At 41.3% G+C, this 21146-nt stretch overlaps 1 protein-coding gene across 11 annotated transcripts in view; it reads left to right on the plus strand.

The window, feature by feature from the left end:
* The window catches only part of TSPAN4 (tetraspanin 4), a 462762-nt gene that overhangs the window by 91689 nt on the left and 349927 nt on the right, over window positions 1-21146 (plus strand). The window contains exon 3 of one of the 11 annotated variants that reach the window (XM_064452457.1): window positions 18422-18497. The exons of the other annotated variants lie outside the window; for them this stretch is intronic. The gene's annotated coding sequence lies outside the window, so the exon portion shown is untranslated. The remainder of the gene's footprint in view (window positions 1-18421; window positions 18498-21146) is intronic. 11 annotated transcript variants of the gene reach the window in all.

The raw sequence follows: 21146 nt of genomic DNA on the forward strand, positions 1-21146 counted from the left end.
ATGGGGGAATAGTGGCCAGAACATGAGCTTTGAGGACCATATCCTATTGTTGCAAATTAGATGAAAGTAGGTTCATTTCTTTTTAGTGTCTGGGAGGGACAACAAAGAAATGCTGTCGCTGGCTGCCTGGAAGGCAGCTGTGCCCTTCTGGTCCATTCTGGCTGGCTGGCTGGCTGTAAGCTCAGACATAACTTAAAATGCAGTCTTCCTCTGTTTTCCAAAGTAAAGGCTCCAGGGCACAGTTCTACAACAATGATCTGCAAAATTTCTAGCTGTGCAGTTCATTCTAGTCTGGGTGGCTCCTGAGACAGTTCATTGTCGGAGCTGCATGTTTTTTCCATGTTCCAAGAATGTGGTTACAAATACTGTATTTCTGGTTTATTGCTTTGAACATCTTTTCTGCCACCTCACAGGGCTTCCTTTTCCACCACCCAAGTGCAAAGCGCTTATCTTCGTTGTCACCTATTGATATCCTACGCCTGCCCTGCATAACTTGTCCAGTGTGGCACTAAGACATCGCCCCCCATCTGTTCTGTCAGTCTTGAGTGCTCATTTGTCGTGTGTTTCCACAAAGCCTCCTTCATATTTTCTTCCATGTCACATCTGGCACCTAGGAAGAGTCCTGGTTAAAGGTCAACAAAGCTGACAGCTTTTCTCATTCTCAGTCTTACCTTAGCTCTCTCCTCTGGCAGTAACAAGCTAGGAGATGATGAGACAGCTGCTGCATGGGGAATATGTGCAGAGCTAGCTTGTAGGCACGGTCTTAGAAGCGGTTGCTCAAGGGAAAAGTTGCTGAGGGTGACACAGTAGTCAGCCGTTGATGTTCCTCTTTCTTTGCCCATGGCAGTACCCTGTTGCTGCCTAGGGAGGAGGGGGTGTGGAGAGTGGGAGAGCGCTGCCTGCCAGGGCTGGCATGGTCCCGGCTGAGCCACTCTGCCTCTGTTCCTCCAGCAGCAGCAAGGCTGCCTCTGCTTGGCTCTGTGTTCAGTAAGGGCTGCCGTGCTAAAAAGCCATGAGCTAGCAAGTGATGCTATCATAATGGTCTCCTTCATACACCTTCCTCACATCTATGTGAGTCTGTTCCTCTCTTGGGGACTTAGAAGATAAGCCGTTTGGTGCAGGGACAATGTCCCTGTAACTGTGTGCCCATTGTGTTTGGTAAGGTGCTTATAGCAAAATATGCAGGAACTCTGAGGTGTGGTTTAAATGCTCTACAATTCCTTCAGTATTTCCACTGCTGGTCACTATATGCTTGATTCAGCTCTATCCTCCTCTCTTGTCCCCAAAATCATGGTGAAATTTAAATTTTGCATAAGGTGGAGTGTATGTTTCCTCCTCAATGAGAAGAAAAGTGCCAGCTGTGGTTTCAGTACTAATGGCAACCAAAGCCTCCCTGAAATAATTTTTCTCCCTTCTTCCTTGGCAGACAATTTTGTGGACTTATTTTTATCTCATTATGTTTTATATGCCTCAGTTGTTTGTATACTTTATAAAGCTTCTAAAACAGAATTATTGAATAAACACTCTAATGTTGGACCTATGTGTTTCTCACGGCTGGCTTCGCACGGATTTTTTTTTTAATCTTTGTTTACAGAACACAGTGTATTGCACCCCTCCCAACACTTGCACTCCCCCAGAAGAGCCAGAATCTGCTTCTAGTGCTTTTTGTTTAGCTGACTGTAGTTCTGTTCTAGCCTGGGAATTATTTCCTGTTAGTGTGGCAAAACGATATATCCAGCTCTGTTATTGATATATGTGCATCACATCTAAGGGTCTGATTGAGAACCTGCATGGGACTGTGAATCTTTCCATTGATTTTTTTTGAGATGTTTTGACTGTACTTCTAATTGCCTGTCATTCTTGGTGAATCTGTGCTGCTCTGTTTACTTTGCTTGATGAGATAAGGATTGTTCTGTTCTTCCCAGGAGTCTTCCTTTTTTTCACCTCTATGATGATCACTATATTTTAGCAACCTGCTGCTAATAAGCACTGCAGCATTAGCTGTGCCTTGGAGGCAAAGCTGCAGTAGTGCAGAACTTTTGGCCCATGCAGCTTGCATGTTCCTCTTGGCCAGGGTATAAATGGGTGATGGTGGCTGCCCTCAATCTACATCAAAACTCCCACAATATTACTTTCATAATGGGATGACATGCTGTTTGCTTATCTTGACCATCTTTTACGGTCCTTTCTTGTCAATTCCTGGGTGGTATTGTGAGTTTTCTCTGTGCTCCTCTTTACCTTAAGTCCCATTGATATTTTTACAACGTCTTTTCGTGTGTGTTTGGCCTTTCTGTCCCCATTTTTTTTCCCTGGTGGTTTCTACTCCCAACTATGTGAATGTCACTTTCTAGATTGCTCCTTGGTTTCTCATGGCTGGTTTTTATCTCCTGTAGCACTGGACAAGCAGATGGCTCTCCCCTGGAGCTGAGTGGGTGCTTTTGGTGTGCATCTAGCTAGACCAAGATCATCAGCTCAGTCTTCTGTGACAGCTAGGAGGAAGGTTACAGGAGCAGGATGTGTATCAGGGTGGTTCACTGTTGTAGTCACAATTCAGGCACTTGTTTAGGTGAGCATTCACAGGAACAGATTCTGAGGAAACGAGCAGCTAGACCAAAAGCGATGATGCAGAACCAAGATCCAGTGACATCTGCTTTGTGGCCTTGTTGCAAAGTCCTTGCTCCTGTTTTGAACACCAGGCACACGTATAATCTTCTAGTTAACAGTCTAGGTTGCGAAATTGCAAGTGTTGAAAGCAACTAACAATGTGCTGACCTGTGCTGTTTGACTGCTTGCTGCAGCTCTGCAAATTTTCTGTCCTGATCCCTGAACAAATGCCTCTACCTGAACAAACAAACCATCTTCAGATACCCTAGTTTGCTGCTCATGGTGGATGGGCAGTGGCTGTGGTCATTGTATCTTCCAGATCTGCCTTTGTGATTCCCCAGTGCTGACAAATGTGCCCATTAATATTTGAGTGACCACCCCACACCACAAACCTAGCCTTAGTGATACTTGATCCTTAGGATCTCCACTGATGCTTCATAGTGACATCATTACTTTCTTGGAAGGGCTGAACACGTACCTGTGTGCCCATTTTCTGGGTTTTTGTCTAGGGGAACAATGCTGCATTGTTTGCTGTGTGGAGTCATGTCTGGAAAATATTTCTGGGTGTCTCGGGGAGCAGCTAAGAAGTCTTTATTAGTTCTTGAGAAAGTTGAGCTTCTGCAGAATCTGAATCTTACATGTAGCCCACATTAATTTATTGCATTTATGTATTGAGCAAGCTACATTCAGTATGTCGATTGAATGGAGAGATGATTCAAAAACATGAAGTGTTCTGGAGAGAGATTAAACTGTTTTCTTGTTCAATATTTCATATCTCTCTGCCTGCCATGAAAATTGAAACTGCAAATATTAATAAATTGACATATTTGCTAGTCTCATTGTAATGATACAGCCAATCCACAAGCAGTCAAATGATAAGTCATACTTTCAACAGCAGGAGATACTTTTTAAATCATGAGGTTATTTCACAGTGTTAGGTTTTGTTTTTAATTTCTCTTCTGCTTTATGAACATTTAGAGTTGGTAATGCCAGACTTTCTTCTGGAATCAGGAGGAGCAAAAACTTAGTTTTGTACTTTTTTTAAAGACGGGACACTTACGCTCAAGAGGAGACATAATAATAGTAAAAGTTGACAGATCTATAACTTTATCCTTTCAGTTGTAATTTAAAGCATTTTAAAGAAACAGCTACTTGTGGCAAGCAATGAATAATGTTAATTGACGATTTTTGAAACAGATGTATAGTTGGTACTTTTGCTCTCACCTTTCACTTTTTTTTTTCCCCTTTTACCTGAATCAGAAGTTGTTATAATAACATCAGCCACTGCTTTCTCAGTGTCTACGCACCAGGACAACAGCATGTTGGATAGGAAACCTGAGCAGGGTAAATTCCAAAAACTTCCTCAAAGGCCCTGTTGCAATTTTGTGTCCTTTTTTCATTCTAGACATTTGTGGGGGAGAATAATTTTCCTAATATTTTGATGGCTATGTTAGAGCTGTAGTACTGTACTAGGGCCTGATACTCGCAGAACATGATGGTGCTATAAAATCAAGGTAGCCAGATTTAAAAGCGGTTTGAAATGTTGCAGAGGTTCTGTCAATACTGAGTGACCAGGTGATAAAATGATAATTAAAATGCATGATCAGTGAATGCAGAATATTGCACATAAAAAGAAACCTTCTTCCCTACCAAAAACCCCACAAAGTACTCGAGGGTAGTGATGATGAGTCATACATCAGCTAAAACTGCTTTGGGAAAGTTGCTCCTAGTAAGTCTTTTGGAAGCGTTAGCTCCGTGTTCAGAGATGATTGAAGAGGCAAATAAAAGGAAAGATTTTTTTTCTACTGTGCATGAATTCATCAATTTCTAGACTCGTCAGCCTGGAAAAGAGGTAAATGAGAGGTCATAGGAGAAAGCTAGTGAAATCATGAAGAAGGGAGAGAAGGTAAATTAGGGAATGATTGTTCACCTTCTCATAAATTGGGCAACAGAAACCACCCAATGAAATAAATAGTAGTTTTTAAATAAATGAAAAGATATTTTCTTGAAACACAGAACAGAGCTGTGGAACTTGTTGCTACATCATGTTATTGAGGCTTAAAAGCATACACAGACTAGGCAAATTCACAGAGGAGAGATTCATGGGCTATTAAACAGAATAGTTCAATCCTAGCCTCAAGCTGAGGAGCCATAAGCTTCTAATAGTTAGCTGGAACACTTTAAGGAAAGGGATGTACCAGGAGGACAGCTGTGCTCCCTTCTCTGAACTTCTGACTCCTTCCATCTTCACTCCCACCTATTCATTATTTGGGAGTGGATGGTGGGCTGGTTACACTTTTGTATGCCTCTGGGGCTGGCTTCTTCTATTTCTAGTTGCTTGGTTTGTGTAAGCCTATATATCTGGGCAGCTTTACCAGGTTGTTAAGAAACAGCTTAGAGTCGCATAAGCACATTTGCATTTCCCATGTCTTCACATATGTGCACACATTTTTTCTGGAAAGCTTTTCTACGTAATTGGATTGCATCTGTTTTATTTCAGTGAAATAGGATCTTGATGCAGATTACATCATGCAGAGAAATCCTGAGGTGCACTTACGAAAATTTCCACTAGTTGTCACTCGATCCCTATTTTAAAGCTGACTTCAAGACCTATTCGAGCTCTTTTTAGCTTCTGTAAAAATGCTGTCCTGGGCCCCAAATAATAAATATCTGTGACAAATTTTGCCATGGAGTCTTCCTGAAACATGAAGATAGGAACCAGTTTAAATCCAAGAGATGGCAGCCTCTGCAAGTGTTGTTCTGTGGGTTTAACTTTCTGAATAAATATTCTTAAGAACACATTGTCCAAGGTCTAAACTAGTCTGGGGCCTGGTGTGTCAGCTGCTATATGCATACTGCATGATAACTGCCCTCTCTGGATAGGTGATGATTTCAACGGACATGTTCCCTCCAGGAGAAGGAGAAGTTACAGAAGAATGAAAAAGCAATGGCAGTGCCTCAGTCAGCTTGGATTTAGTTTTTGATCAATGTTTTCTTTGGTGGAAGTTAGCAGGACTGAAAATGTGTGGTGAAAGGGTGCGAGCAAGGATGAGGAGGAAGGGTCTCCATAGAGATGTTCTTCAGCTTATTCCCAGGATGGTATCCTTTCTTTGGTTTCTTTCAGTTAAAAATACAGGTGCTTGTTCACTGTGAATGTATGCTGTTTTACAGGTGCATGGTTTGCCTGCTTTTGTTTCTTTGGTACTTATGTTCAAAACCAGTACGAGTTTGAGAAAAACAGCAAATTTTATAAACTTGATAAGCATCTTATTTCTTTTTCCATCTTTAGCTCTGCCAGTCATAGGTTGTATTCAGAGCACACGTGATTTATTGTTTGTTTTAGAGGTAGTGTTGTGTTGAACAAATCATATTCTGTACCAGTTGGTTCTTGATGCTGTGAATTTAGGAACGGAGGGATGCTGACTGTCTTGAAGAGTTTGCAGTCTGAGTTAATCACAGGAGAATGCAAACATGCCACTATTCAGGCTTTTAATTTCTTGTTATTTTAGCAAAATTATTTTGCTATGGCTGGCAAGCCTGTCTTGTGAGTTTCTCATCTGCCAGACTTGCGTTTGGCCTGCTCCACTCCACAAAGGGGTTCAGGTGTAAACCTGGCTAATAATACCTGGGGATGATGCAGAGCATCACTGTCAGGAGAACTGCACCAACAGTGCAGGCAGTATTGGTTCCCTTTGCTCTATGGAAGGAGAAGATGGGACAAGTTGCTTGCTTAGCAGGCTCGTAAGGAAAAAAGCTTTCCTGTCTTTACATGCTTTGGCTTCAGTGACCCTATATTATTTGAGGTAGTAGTCAATGATGGAGTCAGTGAGCAAGAACAATTAGGATGTCCTCTACCCTCCTTTTGCATGCTGACCTTGTAAGTACCCTTATGTGTTCTCCCACATGCACTCTGGGAGCAAGGATGGAATACAGAGCAAAGCAGCCTCTACTGTGTAGCTGAAAAGGTCTGGCATACCCTTGTTCCTACAAGTCAATTGCTGTTTCCAGTCTCTCAGTGCTTAAGTAGTAGGTGAAGCTGTGTTTAAAAGGAGGGGAAAAAAACCCAAACCACCACCAACAAAACCCACTAAAACCCAAACAAAAAAAGCCAAACCACAAAAACCCAAGACAAAACTAAAAAACCACAACCAAAACAAGAAAATATCCCCTCCAACCCACCCACAAAACCAAACCAAACCTCTCCCATTTATCAGGATTTAAAGAAAAGGATTTTATTTTCATCAAAGTTCCATTTTTAGTGTAATGTAACTGAGAGGATTTGCTTTTCAATTACTTGTTCATTGTAACAGTAAAAGTGTTGTGCTGAGTTTTTGCTGTAAAATTTAACAGAAAGTATTGTTCAGTACCTTCTCTCTTCTTAAAAGGAGGAAAGAAAATCAGCTCAAACTGAATTGCTATCAAGGTGTTTCTTCAAGGTTAGAGAATGTTTCCTGCTCCAGCTACCCTTTTTCCTTTGAAATTATTATGTTTGGAAATGCTGTGAGCCCAGGCCATCAAAATGAGTGTCAAGGGAACAAGGGGTTGTGTGAAACCAATGGGCAGGGCATTGATACCTTTATATCCCAGGACTTCCTATGTTTCATTTATATAATGAGATAAGTAAGATGGGGTTTTTTATTTGCATGAGAAACGTGTGCCTTTATCTCTACTATATCAGTCCATAATTTTGTGGCTTTGTTAAAACCTTTATTACACATCTTTGTCTAATATTTTCTTCATTCTTTCAATTTCTAAAAGCCATTTGAAAACTATGGAGCTTGGGCAATCTTCTCCCCCATATATTACATTTTAAATGTAGGGGGAAATGATCAAAACTTATTGTTCTTAATTGCCCTTTAATTATTTTACACTTAAGTCTCACTATTCCTCGTTAAGGTTATTGTTCAGGAAGTGTTTTAGTAATCCTGCACAAGCATCATCTGTGAAAGATTTTGGTAGCTGTTGCCTTTACAAGGAGGATTTTCACTAACATGAGCAACTAGCGCATGATGAGTTTTGCTGCTCCACTGTCACCTGGGCCAGAAACCGTGGGGCAAAACATAGAAACCCAAGTTCATACAACACCTAGGAAACAAGTTCCTGAGGATGAAGCAGCCTGGCCTGGAGATAATAATTGCATTCAAAGTGACCACTTTCATGGTTATACTGCACAGCTCAATCTTTATTAGCCAATTTGGTGGCTTCCTTGATCCAAGCCATTTTGTAATAACATCAGAGGTGCCAGACAGTGATTTACTAGGTGCTTACATCATGTCTCCTGTGGCACCAAAAAGTCCGAGGCAGGGTTCAATATGTTATAATGCATGAGACCTCTTACACTGCGTACGAGAGGAGGGTGCTGCTGCCAAGACCAGAACTTCAGGAGTTGATTTAGTTCTCTGTGTGACACAGGTGTAACTTGACCTGGAGGAGGTCCTTCAGCTCAGTCACTGACTCTTCATTTTAACAGTTGCACAAAATTTAATTCTACCACAACCAGACCTTGAGCTCAAGTGAAAAATTTTTGTGTCACTGTAACATGAAGAATAAAGTACATGCTAAAACTAAGCAACTTCAGCTGAGAATAAATATGAACTGAAGCTGCTTAACTAAATATAAAACTTGAGGATCACTTTGAAGAGAAGTTTGAGGAGCAGTTTTCCAAACAAGGCCCATGCTGAGATGGCACCTAGATAACTTGGTGGCAAGGTGAGAGGAGCCTGGGAAATTGCAGTAGAATTAAGGGAGGTTTTACCCCCTTGTCCAGTATGATGGATGTTTGTTCAGTTTGATAGGACACCACCGCAGGATTAGTCAAATGAAGGTGCATCTTCATATACTGTAGTTAAGCTCTCAGTAGAATGAGCCTGTATCTCCTTGATTGATGCACCCGAAGCATTCTGCTTTTGCAAAGGTTAGCGTTAGCTCTAAGATCTGTGTAAGTAGCTTAGCTCAAGGCATTGCTATGAGCATGATATAATTTGAGTACCTCATGGTGATCAATCTCATATGGGGTCACTTTCCTCTCTTGCAGAGAAGCTGAGATGATCTGCTGTCTTTGTATGCATGTCTGCAAAAAAAAAAAGTAGTGCAGCATACTTCAGGGCTGAAGCTGCGCATACCACTGTCTCAACCCTAGTTGACATTTGGGTATTCAGCTGTGAATAAATGAGGGTCTGCCTATCAGTTTGTATGGGAATCTAGCAAATGAGGAACAGTAGTAATTAAAGTCTTGCTGGTGTGAAATCCTACTGAAAACACTTAGCAACTGACATACAGCAATTTTTAAATACTTAACAAGCTTTCAACTTTCTTATGAGGAGGTAAACATCAATATCTCCCCTTTTACAGAGTCCGGTATACAGAAGAGTCAAATGACTTTCCCTAGTCGTATCCAATGAACGAAAGCAGAGTTCTTGGTGATTTTAACATTAATGTTGGAGGTCTTTCCTACATGCAATCACAGTTATTACAACTGGTAGAGCAAAGTCTTACCCACTGTAGGTGGAATATGAGTTTTAGGAACTTGTTGGTCAAGGGGAGATCAAGTGGCTTTCTTCCAAAGAACCGAAGAATCTTATGCTGTTGTGAAAGAGGAGAAGCTGTAAATTCACTTCCTCACGCAGATTTTTTGTATCAGTAAAAGAGCTGAGCTGATCCTTGATTCTTAAGGAAAGAAATTTTTCCTCAATCAAAAGTCTAAGGGCACCTTTAAAATACAGATTAGTGCCTTACTTAGCATACCATGTCAACATACTGTGTGAAATGGCTTATTGCAGAAGCAGGATACTTGAAAGCAGACAGATCAGTAATAAAGTGTAGCTTGACCAAGATCTGATTGAAAAGAATTGAATAATTGCTGCACATTGTAAAGTATTTCAAGTGGAACATAGAAGACTCACCTTCATGGAAATGAAATTGCATTTCACACAAACCCCTGGAAGCTTCTAGGCAGAACCTGCCTTTAAGCTTAGGTGGAATGCCAGGAGGAGACATTAGAAAGGGATTTAGGTGTTGTATAGCCCAGGACTACATATTGATACAGGCTTTTAAAGACTATATAGCAAACCTTGATCTTATTGAAGAGAAGAAGAAATGATGAAAGAACTGAAAGAAATAATTTAAATTTAATCTTAAGAGTTCTGTGCTATTTCAGTGTATTCAGGTATATTTTTTTTGTGACCTCCTGCTTACAGATCTGTACCTGGAAAACCAAATCATGCTTAGAGAAGTAATCTGGAGTTCTGCTGTAATGAGTGTATCTCTACTTCTGACTAAAACATTTAGTCAGAGCAGCTGATAAATACATGTATGGTTTTCCATATTCTGAGCTCTAGGTTTGCAAAATTCTATTGCAATACTGTTACGAGATTCATAGAATTGCCATATTTTAAATATTAAGTTGGCTTTTTTCCACAAGAAAGTTCCATCACGAAGTCACTGAAATGTAGTTTATTTCAAAGATGGTATGTCGTATGTTTCTAATCCTGCAGATGAAATCACTGATCACACACTGCAGGTATTAACTGAACCTGAAACAAAATAAATACAAGCCAATAAAATTCATTTATCTTCTAGCTGAAATGTAGCTGGGGAGGAGGGCTCTGATAATCATTATGGATGATACAATACAAGTTTGAAGGGTGGGAAGAATCACAGAATGGTAGGGGTTGGAAGGGAACTCTGGAGATCATCTTGTCCAGCACCCGTGCTTGAGCAGGGACACCCAGAGTAGGGGGCACAGGAATGCTGCCAGGCAGGTTTTGAATGTCTCCAGGGAAGGAGACTCCACAGCCTCCCTGGGCAGCCTGTGCCACTGCTCTGTCACCCTCACAGGAAAGACATTTTTTCCTCATGTTTAGCTGGAACTTCCTGTGTTCCAACTTGTGCCCATTGCCCCTTGTCCTGTCATTGGGCACTGTTGAAAACATCCTAGTCCCATTATCCTGACACCCACCCTTTAGATATTTATAGGTATTGATGAAATCCCCCCTCAGTCTTCTCTTCACCAGGCTGAACAAACCCAAGTCTCTCAGCCTTTCCTCACATGGGAGACGCTCCAGCCCCCTGATCATCTTGGTAGCTCTCTGCTGGACTTGCTCAAGCAGTTCCCTGTCCTTCTTAAAGTGGGGGGCCCAAACTGGACACAGTACTCCAAATGTGGTCTCACTAGGGCAGAGTAGAGGGGGAGGATAACCTCTCTCGGCCTGCTGGCCACACTCCTCTTAATGCACCCCAGGATACCATTGGCCTTCTTGGTCACAAGGGCATGTTGCTGACTCATGGTCAGCTTGTTGTCCACCAGCACTCCCAGGTCCTTCTCAACAGAGCTGCTTTCCAGTAGTTCAGCCCCGAACCTGTACTGGTGCATGGGGTTGTTCCTCCCCAGGTGCAGGACCTTGCACTTGCTCTTGCTGAATTTCATGAGTTTCCCCTCAGCCCAGCTCTCCAGCCTGTCGAGGTCTCGTTGGATGGCAGCACAGCTTTCTGGTGTATCGGCCACTCTTCCCAGCTTGGTATCATCAGCAAACTTGCTGAGGTTACACTCTATCCCATCATCCAGGTCACTGATGAATATGTTGAACAGGACTGGACCGAGCACAGACCCCTGGGGAACACCACTAGTGACAGGCCTCCATCCTGACTCTGCCCCGTTGATCACGAAAGAAGAAAACTTAGGGAAGACTGTAAGCACAATGTTTTAGTGCCGTGACAAGGAATTTGTCCAAGATACCTGCATGAAGACCCATATAGTACATTTGATATTACTTAAATAAAAGTCTATAAAAGATTCTAGGTGGCTGACTTCCAAGACTTCTGTTGTCCTTAAGGAGTTTAGTCTGGCAGTCAGAAAGTGTGTGGTGATGATTCATCGAGGTGTAGTGAGCATGGATACATTTTTGACAGATGCAATTAAGCTGTGTGTCTTAGCAACGTTTTTCTTAGCCACAGGTCAATGTACTCTCCATTTATTCAGGGCTTTCTCTTAAGTGACAAATGGTGCAAGACAGCTGTTTTAGAATAGGACTCATTCCAGTGTCAGAGGTGAGAACACACTTTGTTGTGTGTAATGGAAAGGCCAACTCCAGGGTTCCCAGAGAGGGAGTGTTAGAAAGCACTGCAGCTTTATACTACATGGGAGAACTTTTCATCTATGAAAGCAAACGGTAGAGAACACTCCTCTTTCTGTAACAGACTGTGGATATTGTGGCTGCCTAGCACTCTGCTAACATTCATGCAAATGCAGGAATCTGACTGTTCCACATCACCTGTGGGCACAGCACCAATGTCATGTAACTCCTAACCTCTCTGTTCTGGGAGAGCATCTACCTTTTATTCTAGCATGTGACTTGCTTTTTACACCTGGCAGCTCCCAGCACTGCCTTCTCTCCCATTGTCCTCCTGATGCTATACCTGTTTTCTGGTTGGTTGAGGAACCACCACTCTCATGCCAGCGTATCTCGAGGTTGAAATCCCTAGTATAGCCCTGAAAGCCACAGTCCAGGTTGAAATGTGGAGCTCTTTTTTTTTATGGCCCTTTGGATAAGAGACTGTTCCTCAGTGTTTCTCAATTCCAGTTGCCTTTCTTGCTTTGCACCTTGAACTGGAAAAAAGGGTGGATTAGCCCAATTGAGGGGCAGAGGTCTGCTTGAAACACTGAACTGGAAATGTATAAAAAGATATACACTAGATTCTCTTGTGAACCATGGTAGCAGTTCCCAGACGTATACGGAACCTTTTCGTGTGTGGGGAAAAAAGTTCATTCTTCTTTCCTTAGTCCTTGATCTCTGGTTAGAGAATAAAACAAACCAGGCATTCCTATAGCATGTGATCCCTTTATCAGGAGTTTATTTCCTGGCAAGGAATAGGAAGATGATGATTCTTTTTGCTTAGTCTGTATGTATGATGCCCACTGAGAGTTGTATAAAGCAGATGATTTCATATCTCATGATGGCTTTCAAGTAGTCTTCTGTACTCTTTTGTAACAGTCCTGCAGTCCAGTGTAAGTATGCAGAAGAGGGGAAAGAACAGGGGAATGCAGTCCTCTCTGAGCCCCTCTGTCTCAATAGATGTGTTCAGGGGTTAGTAATTACTAGAAACAATCCATCAATTACATTTGCAGCCATCTAAAGGCACAAAACATGATTTGGTGTTGACAATTAGTGTTATTTAAAATAACTGTGTTTAAAATTCTTAGCCTCTGGGAGCTCTGTTGATTAAGAGAGAAAAATGCCAGATGTTTCAGGTACAGTAGATGTTAAGAAGGGATTAATTAATAGTTTGTATAAATATGGATTTTCTATGACGAAAGCTCATATACTGAGAAAAAGTGATTAGTTCCATGTACTAAAGGTTAGTGAGGAAAAGTTGTTGAAAAAGCTATTAATGAGTTTTCACTGCACTATTTATGAATCACATAAACACAGTGATAAGTGTAGTGAATTCCAGCTTTCAAGGTCTCATGTCAGATGATTCCCACAATGCCTTTCCTGTACTCTTTAGGTACTTATCTAAAAAAAAAAGTATAAATAAAAAAATAAAACAGAGCAGCTTCATAGATGTGGATTTGTAGGACAAAACCATGCTGAAGGACTCAACGCCCACATTTGTGTATGTTTCAGGGATGCTTATTTCGGAGTGACTCTTGCTGTAGCCCTGCTGACTGCTAACACGATGTGCTATCTTGTGCTGTCTGCTGAGATAACTTGTCAATCTGTGTGGCTATAATCCATGTTCGAACGGGAGCAGTGACTGCATAGGTGTGGTGTTTTGAGGCAGGCAGCTTGTGGTAACACTGCTGTGTTTCTCTATGGACTTTTATACCATTAATGTGTATCTGGACAAAGTGGCAGCTGCTGAGATGCTTGTTACTAGCTGCAGTCCTAATTACTCCACAGCTGATGCAAACAGTCATCTCTGAGACAGACCAATTACAATGTAACACAAAACTTTAAATTTAGTTGATTAATTTTACTGGGTAAATTGGTTTGGTGGTTTTGGTTTGGTTTTTTTTTTTTAGTTTAAATTTTCTTCTTGAATGTGAAGCATTCTCATTTCACAGTTGCCAGCTTTGTTTATTTTGTTAAATATGGCATTTTCCCTTGGAGCTTTCTCGGGCTGCTCAACTCAAGGAAACTGCACACTCTGTCTTCCGAGCCTTTGATGCTACTCTTCAGTATGAAGTGTCTTTGTAGCGGTGTCTGTGTGAGTTCAGTTACACCATTAGTTAAAAAAAATCACCTTTAAAGTTTGGATTTCTTTCTCGATTCTCATTTAAAATCAGTTGATGCAAAGGGATGTGGAAATAGCCATGTTGGAGGGTGGAAGGCCAGTTTCCTCTGGCATTTGGAAATTTGATAAGGATTCTGCTTCCTACTGACTTGGAGCAAGACCTAAAAATGTTGAAAGACTCCACAAAGGAAAACTCTGTAGCCTTACATGTGTGTATAGGGGGATATTTGACTTACAGTCTATATTTTTTTGTTTCAAATTTCAAAACTGAAATATTTCATTTAGATTCTGACATCTGAAGTATAAATGTAATATGCAGGAGAAAAGTACTCAATTTAAAATAAGGGAAAAGAATTCAGAAATGAAAAGTGAGCAAACCCCTCTTTCTTATGGAAATGTTGTGAGGTGGAGTGACTTGTATCTTGTATTTTCAGTTTTTAATATTGTCAACATTTTGATTTTATTAAACACTAATATTTCAGTAGAGATGCTTGCTCTGATGAGTTGTGGATCTTCTGAAATGCTGTGTTTTTCTGTTGTTGCTGTTGCTACCACGGCATTATTGTGATTGTACAGAGGCAGAATTTAGATTAGATTTTCACAGTGCTAACTGGAATCCTTGCAATGAAGAGCATCCCAATAAGGTTAGTGTATTTCAAAGTATAGAGAAGCTAATCCTAACCCTGTTGGTGTCATTGACAAAATCACTGCAAACTTTGCTCAGATGAGGATTTCATTTGAATGATTCAAGGTTTTGCTTTCTCTGCTAAGCTGAAGAAACCCTTTGTTTTTGAGGCACTTGATGAAGTGATTTTATCTGGGTTTGTTTAGGCTTTGCTTTAAGTGCCAGTTTCTCACTTCTGTTACATATCTATTTTTCTCTTTCCCATTCTGTTGGGCTTTGTTCCTTCACTATGGAGTCCAAATGCAATGTATGTAAGTCAGGAGGAGGCAGGAATGATATCTGTTTTAGACATAAATGAAAATGAACCCCCCACTCAAGTCCACCAATTTCATTCCCTTCCTCAGCGTCATGGCAGAGTTAAGAGTCTGAAGCGTCTTCAAAGAGGCTGTCCTCTGCAATGGCAGTTTTCAGCTTCACTAGACCATACTTAAAAAAAAAATAAATCTCTGGGTATTATTTCTGTGTAGTCAAACACTCTGGAGCTTTCCAGGAGTCCCTGTCATGCAGGGCTAACCATTTCAAAGCTATTAGTACATAAATGCTAATATCACACACCTACCCCACCCCAAAACAAAACAAAAACCCCCCCATGCAAACAAACCAACCAAACCCCACCCAACAATCAACTAACCAAATGCCTGTTGTTTCTTACAGTTCATGTTACTTCTGGACTTAAGTCATTTTAGCCTTGTGGTACCAGTTGAGGCTTTCTGGAAGAAAGGAGGCTGTCTTCTACCCCAGAGTTCATTTTTCACACGGATTTTGCCAGTAAAGGGGAACACTGTTTCATGTTTGAGTTCTTTTGCCTTTTCAAGGGGGTTAGTTGTGTTCAAAGAACGAAGAGAATTAATGAACAATTTCATTAAGGCTGAACCATGACTTCTGCAAGTGAAAACTGTGCATGAAACTAATCTGGCACTGGCTAAAGGGAGCACAGGACTTGGAGGTCATGTCATGGTATCGGTGCAGCTGTGTCTTTACTGACGTGGCTTAATGTGCCTGGCAAAATGTGGTGGTTTCCTAAGACTGTCTAGCTGTGTACATCACAGGTCTGTAGGCATGGGTCTTTGCTAGGTGAGCATGTCTGCAGTCCTCTCCTACATGGCATAGGTGTCTCTTGGGTCACCTGTGGAAATTTCTCTGGCTCGTCTTATACGCTGGAAAGGATTCATGACCCTTGTAATTTCTTGCAGCTGTTTCTGTTGTAAGGATAAGTATTCCGCGCTGGGAACAGTGTTACACTGTGTCATATATACATATACCAGGCAGTTGTTGTTGCCTGTTACACAGTCATGTAGTATTATAAATGTTTGAGTAGATACTCGTTATTCCTAATTTCTAATTCTGCTTTGTGAAGAGTCTGCTTATAATAAATGACTTGTGTTTCCTGAGACTTGTTTAGAAAAATTCTGTTAGAAGTATATTGCTAAATAGCATTCAGCAGTTAAATGCAGTTGCTGGCACTTAGCAGAGGCACAGTTATCCAGGAACAGTTACAGGATGCCTGATTTTAACAATGTCTTGCATATTATCCATGCTTGCTCTCTGTAAATGCCAGTTTCTTCTTGAAAAGTGCTGTAGCATTTCATAGCACTCACACATGGTCTTAACCAGAGTACAGGCAAGGCTGTCTTAATGTAGTGTTTATAATTACCCCTAAGATGTTTGGGCAAACACCTGGAATGTACAAATACACTGTAAACCGTAACTATGCACTTAAATAGTTGTGAGAACTGGGGGATTCTACTGTCACTTTGACTTGAAGGCATTATCACACTTGCCATGGCATGGCTTGATGGCCTCATTTCTGGTCAGGATCTCATTGCACTGTGCTCCCTACGAACACACCGTAAGTGATGTTGAAGAATTTAGCATCTAGATGGGCACGACAGAAAGGAAATATTATTATACTCCTTTCAGAAATAAGACTTTCAAAATGGTAGGCTCAGGTCAGGTCTATGGGAAAGTGGCAACTGGACCCAGCTCTAAGTCTCAGGCAAGTCTGCCTAGCCTTTGCACAGAGCTCCTGGCTGCTCTGAGATAGGCATTTCCCCAATGTGTGGTTTCAGTGGTTATTTGCTTTTTGATCTTGTTACATAGCTTCAAAAAGTAACCAGCCAGATGGGCTGTTTGATTTGCCGGACGTTTCACTCTTTTATGTTTAGTTAAAGTCAATGTATGTCAATTTTTCATCTGTAAAGCAGAGCTAAAACTTTCTTATTTAATACTGTGCTGTGAGGATAAATTAAGAGGTTAATTTCTTTTTTGCTGTGTCAGGAAGAGAGTTAATATGGTTTAAAGATGAAAATAAATATATCAGATCCAATCTTTCCTTCCTTGCTCGCTCCTCGTATTACACGTATACTTTGTATCTGAAGTTTTTGCTCACACCTACCCATCTAGGATTTAAGTAACATGCATTTTAAATGCATTATCCCTTCTGGATTGCACGGGGTAACACCTGCTTATTCCAACTTTCTTTGACCTTGTTTCATAAGTGTAAGAAGGGATGTTTCTTTTTGGAGGCAGCTCACTCATACTACTTCTTAATTATCAGGAGAGAATATTAAGCATGATGTTGGGTGACTTGAGATCAGGAATCAGGCTGTAGTTCCCAAAGGGAAAAAACATAATCTTGTCATTAAGATGAAAGGCTGCAGATCTTGGATTCAGTCCCTCTCTTTGCGCACCCTTCAGTATCCCAAAGTCATTAAGTGAGGGAGCTTAAATTTCCCTGTCTAGCCTAGGTGTTGTAAGAATAAATTAACTGGTATGGATGAGTCACTTGAATGCTCTGGGACTATGGGTTATTTAAAAACCTAAATTTATCACTGAGGCCAGACTTTTCTAAAGGGCTCAGCTTGGCTTTTAAGCTCATGCCAGTAGTTTTCTTACCACTGTCATTAAGGATTTGTATCACAGTTGTGCCTAGAAGCCCACATGGACATCAATAATGTATTACACAAAGGCTTGTTATGCAGCAGTCCTTGCCCTAAAGAACTTGCAGTCAAGTCAGAGGCACTAAATGGATATGAAGAACACAAGAAAATGGGGAAAACATGGCAATGGAGTATGGTGTGTGTGTATATATATATATATAAAATATATATAGCTGCCCAGCCATTCACAGGTTGCTGTTTGTGGTTACTGTTTGGCCTTTCTACCTGATGAGATATCTGATGCTAGAGGGAGGCCATGAGGATTTTGGACATGTACTCATATGTACAGGCACTGCCAGGAGAGAGGAGAGGACAAAATTTGTTCCTGAAAAGCTTTGCAGATGAATGATGCAAGCTGATTTTGGTATAGTGGAGGTGGGAGGTCAGTGTGTGATAGAGGATAATTGGGTGAGAAGCCAGGAAGGACCCTCAGCATTAAAACAAGTAACTGAGAGCGGGTGGAGAGAATCATAGGAGTTACTGTGATTGTAGCTTTAAGTTGGGGAGGATGTCTACAGCAGCATTTTAAACAAATGTAAGTAGCACAAGATTGCATTTATCAAGAGAGGAGAGTAAGAGGTCTCAGTAGCAAATCTCCTAGCAAGATCGTTGCCAGATTAGTGCACAGAGACCAGTCTGTCTGTGCACTGCAAGGTGTATTTCTGCCCTAAATTGAATTATTTTAGCTGTCAGCAAATGCTTGATAATATAGTGATCTGTGCTTGGGAGATTCACTCTTTTATATTAGTGTTGTATTGCATTCAGTGTGGAGGCTAGACAGAGCCACTCATCTTTATCTCAGCATCCCACGTGGACTCACTTCACTTAGTCATGAGTGGGCAATTAAATAAGAAGAGAGACCTTGTCAGCTCCAGGCATTAAAATAAATCTTGGTGCTTGTAATACATTTACATGGCTCCCCCAGATCTATCTGGACTTAAATCATCTCTCTCATTCACAGATCTTCTGGGATATTGACTGCTCACTTTTGCTTTGGAGTTCTCAGAATCAGAATTTGGCCCAGGAGATAACCAGCAGTAAGTTTTTCTGACAGGCACCAGTAAACATAGACATTTGCCCACCTTGGTGTGCACAGGCATTGCTTCAAGTAATACTAAATGCTCTGCTGGGGAAATGGGTGTGTGCTTAGCAGGCAGCAGATCTTACTCTCAAATTTCTCTTGTTCACATGCATTTTACCTTTAAATGGCTTAGAGTTATCAGTTCCCAACAGCTGATACAAGGCCTCTGTGAACAGATTTGGTGATCTTATTTAGAAAGAGCCTGTGTCTGCATCACAGGGTCCTCAATGAATGAATGAGTAGTCAGTATGTTTCTTTCTCACAGGGATTTCAGTAAGAGGCTCTTCCTAATTTCTTTACCTTAATCACCTGGAGATGTGTTAAGGACATAACTAGTAGTATCATGGTCCTAAAGAAGGCATGATCCACTAGTTAAGATGGTTCTTGTTATGCATAAGCCTTTGCTGATGATCTTGTGGAAGCTCCATGAGCTGAATGGAGCTTAGAGTTTGGTTTACCCTAGAGAAACATCTTACAGAAGGAAAGACAAGATGCAGACATGCTGGAAGGGAATAGCAAAGAGCTGCTGTTTGTGCTCTGTTTTTCTGGACAACCAGATGTATTCTGTGTTGAAGTTGGTGAGCTACTGCCTCTAAACACCACTGAATTCTTTGTACATAATCACACAGAAGCAGGAAGGGTGCATGGCTGGTGTCTGGTATGTGTTCTTTTGGTTTTTTTTCCCTTCTGGAACCTTAGAAAATGCTTTTTTGATTTCTAAGTTAGGCAGAACTCTTCCATGTATTTGTTTCAGCGCTCTCATACTACTACAAATAAATAAATAAATGCCAGTGCATAATTTTATAAGTAGTTTGCACTGGGAGGTGGGGGCTTGTGCATCTGCTTGGAAGAACGAAGGCTCATTTTACTGGCTTGTATCAGGAAGATTGCCTGACTGCTGCAGAGTTGTAAAGTAAATGTCATTTCTGGGACTTCTTCCCTTCTTCCCTTCCCTCCATAGAAAGCACCAAGGTAGTGTCCACCAGAACAGCTGATAATGTCACTAGGTACTTGCATTTCTAGTGTAGATGTGTTGTGAAATCCAAAATAAGCTTAAGAGATAACATTAGCAGAATCAAATAGTCTCAGAGGCTGATGTCTCTGAAGCTATATAAAGGGCATTTAGACTGTCAGTGTTTATTTTGACAGCAAGAGACATGGATGCTGTGACAAAGCTTTGTTAAGGTGACTCTTTCTATTATACAAAATGATTGGTGTGCATTTTCCCGCTTCAGCTGATGAATGTTGGTGCAGAGGCAGAAGCCACCTTCTCTGTATCTTCACTGATCTCGTGTTTTCAGATGTGTTTTCAGAACCAACTCATGGCAGGCTGCAGCCAGTTACAGACCAGCTGGTCATGACAGTAGGGGAGTGGATGGATGATGGCAGCTAGATCTGGGTGGCCGATGTGCTTTCCAACCGTAGCTTTCAGCACTATGTGGTTGGGCATTTTCTTTGAGTGGCTGGCACAGCCATTCTGTATTGCTTTGGACTCATTTTTTTCCTCATGCATGTTCACAGTGAAGATGATGAGTTGTGTATGTATGACTGCAAAGGCATAATTTAGTTCAGTCTTACGCTAAAACTGAGCGGCAGCAGTTGGTGAGAGAGTCAAATGGCCTCAGTTGCTTTCTATTTTATTACCTAAACCACTGTGAGCTTGCTGTCTTTCCCTCACCACCTTCACCTTCTGTTCATTCCAGGTGGGTGCTAATACAAGTGCCACACAAGCTGTTAGAGCTTTGGGCTAACTCAGAGAGAAACTGCAATCTTAATTCAAGACACAGCATCAAAAGCTGGAAACAGTCCCAGTTGGTGAAAGATTTATGTGTTTGTGTGTATATGTATATGGCCTGACTTGTTGATATTTGGGGTTTTTTGTTTGGTTTTGTTTTTTAATTCAGTTTGGATGATGAACACAAAATGTCCTCTGTTTCTACTACTGCAGAGACAATATTTACAGCTGAAACTTTTATGGTGATAGTCCCTCAGAAGCATACGTTTCAAGAGTATTGCTGTGCTGCTGACTTTGGCCTTTCAAGTCTTTGTAGTAACAACCACAGTAATATTTTTCCCTTCCTTTACTTAGGTCTGTTATGCTTGATGTCAGCTGCAACCTTGTCAGCAGGTCAGAAATACTCTGCCTTTCTTGTACTGTTAAATGGAAGAGAGGCTCCCAGCATGGTGCGAATAGTCTGCCATTAGTAAATGGATACAAATTAATTAAGCTTTTGCTCTTTTCTTGCTCACATTTTATTTTTTCCTTTCCTAAAGGAAGGTTTATTGTCTATATGCTGAGTCGTCAGGCTCAGAGCTCCTTTTCAAGCACTGTTTTGTTACTGAGCAATTCTGAATCCCAGAGAAGGAGTTTTGCGGGCTTGTGTGTGATGCAGACCAGGTGCCACAGCAAGAGGTTAGAGGGAAGGCCTGCTTGACACACAGTTCCTTGCTCCATTTCTGGACTTGAGGTTGTAGCCAGCTGTCCCCTCTGGAGAGGGAAGTTCCAATACTCACACTGCAGGTGTGAGTCTGTGTGTGAGATTGATCTTCAAGACTATACTTCTGTATCTGTTTTATCATGCAGTTGATTGGCCCTGGCTCCCCA

The sequence above is a fragment of the Phalacrocorax carbo genome, chromosome 5 (assembly GCF_963921805.1).
Source record: "Phalacrocorax carbo chromosome 5, bPhaCar2.1, whole genome shotgun sequence".
Taxonomy (NCBI): Eukaryota; Metazoa; Chordata; class Aves; order Suliformes; family Phalacrocoracidae; genus Phalacrocorax; species Phalacrocorax carbo.